Here is a 1,995-nt window from a genome sequence, read left to right as displayed (position 1 = left end):
GGTAATTGATATGGTAATTCTCGTTATAAGATGTGGATGAGTATATGAATAGGTTTTAACGAACAGATATTATGGTTCTTCGGAGAGACTTAAGTCAACGAATAATGAAGTTGCTGGTATGTTTACTGCTAATGTGGTGGAATATAAACGGTTCCCCGGTACCGATGAAAAGAGCAAACGTATATATCAAAGTTATAATAAGGTTTATTCGAATGAAAGTCGAAGTTGATTTGCTGGAGCTGTGACAAAATTGACTAATTTTAAAAAGAATTGCAATGTTATTTTCGGTAATAACAATGCCAAAGGAGCTAGCATAGATACGTGTTAAATGTTTACTCAGGTTCCGAGTGTTTTCAGGTGCATATCTATATGCATCAATCTTTTCTTCCGTAGATGAAGTGCGGTTGGTTCATTCTCTCGATTGAGGTGTTTTCAAGAATCATGAAAGGTTTGAACGCAGATTGTAATAGTCAAGATACAAATGAGGTTTAAGATGAAATCAAGTGGCAAACTTGAAGAATTGTTTAGTTTCATATGTTATAATCAATATTTTAATTCATTTTAATTGTCCAATGTTGGTAGTCCACAGTTAGTAGTCCACAGTTAGCAATTCAATAATTCATATATAGTTTAATATATAATATTCGAATTAATTACTACGTATCGTGACCCATTGTATACATGTCTCAGACTCGATCACAACTCAAAGTATATATATTATTATAGAATCAACCTCAACCCTGTATAGCTAACTCGATCATTACCGCATATAGAGTGTCTATGGTTATTCCAAATAATATATATAAATGCGTCAATATGATATGTTAAAACATTGTATACGTGTCTCGATATTTAAAATGCATAAATAACAGTATTTGAATGACGATAAATAAAGTGCGTAAAATAAATAACAGAAATTAAATGACGATAAATAAAATTGCGAGAATATACATTGCGATAAATAAACTGTGATAAATAAATTGTGATAATAAAATGTAATAAGGAATTAACAGTTAGCTAGGAACAGTTAGCTAGGATTTGGTTAGCGTGGATTCTTAACAAAATTTTCTCATAGTTAATTTGTTTGTTTCTAACAAATTTTATTTTTGTCCAATGTTTTCTTCATTATGCAACTTGTTGGATTCTGATAGATCAAAATCCAAATATGAAATTGAATGAAAATGGTTATTCTGCGGTGAACTGATACGTATATCGGTGGTTGTAAATAGGATAGTAAATGACTGTTGAATTAGAATTGAAAGAATGTAGAGTGTACTTATTAATGTGAAATCTAAATATTCCTCGGGTATTACCTACCCATTAAAATATTTTCACCATTAACAGTTTGTACGAAAGAATTTTTAATTACAATCTTTACGAAAATATACTTACATATATATTTTCTTCAGATGTAATCATGGATTTAATGAGTCAATATGATATTAATCTCATTTGATTTATCATTAGAACTAGAATATATAATCTCTAAAATATTAAAAATTACATAATCGTCATGTAGAACGAAGATAAATGATGTAGAATGATTCGTAGAACGATGATTATGTTCGAGGTACATAATGAGTTGTTGAGGCGTGTGATGTTGAAACTTGGGTTATTGGTGGTACTGGTATTGATGTTGGTGGTACTGTTAGTGCCGGTGATGTTGTTGAAGCTGGTACATTTTGCACCATATTTTCCAAGGCTACAACTCGGGCGCGAAGTTCGTTAACTTATTACTATGGGATGATTATCGGTAGAAACGAGTGAATGAATAAGGTTTAGAATCTGCTTTATGATATAGTCGTGGCGATATATTCTGGAAATGAGGGTGAAAATGGTGTTTCGAACTGATTCGCCGGTAAGTGCTTCAGGTTCATCTCCAAGAGGGAAATTTGGTTGGTGGAAAGGAATTGCCTTATTCTCGTTTCTGTTGATTAAGTCGACTACGAACTCATTCCCAATTCATCCAGAACTGAAGATGACTAATTAGTTGAT

This window comes from Rutidosis leptorrhynchoides, chromosome 7 (assembly GCF_046630445.1).
Source record: "Rutidosis leptorrhynchoides isolate AG116_Rl617_1_P2 chromosome 7, CSIRO_AGI_Rlap_v1, whole genome shotgun sequence".
Classification (NCBI taxonomy): Eukaryota; Viridiplantae; Streptophyta; class Magnoliopsida; order Asterales; family Asteraceae; genus Rutidosis; species Rutidosis leptorrhynchoides.
This window is presented reverse-complemented; position numbering follows the sequence as displayed.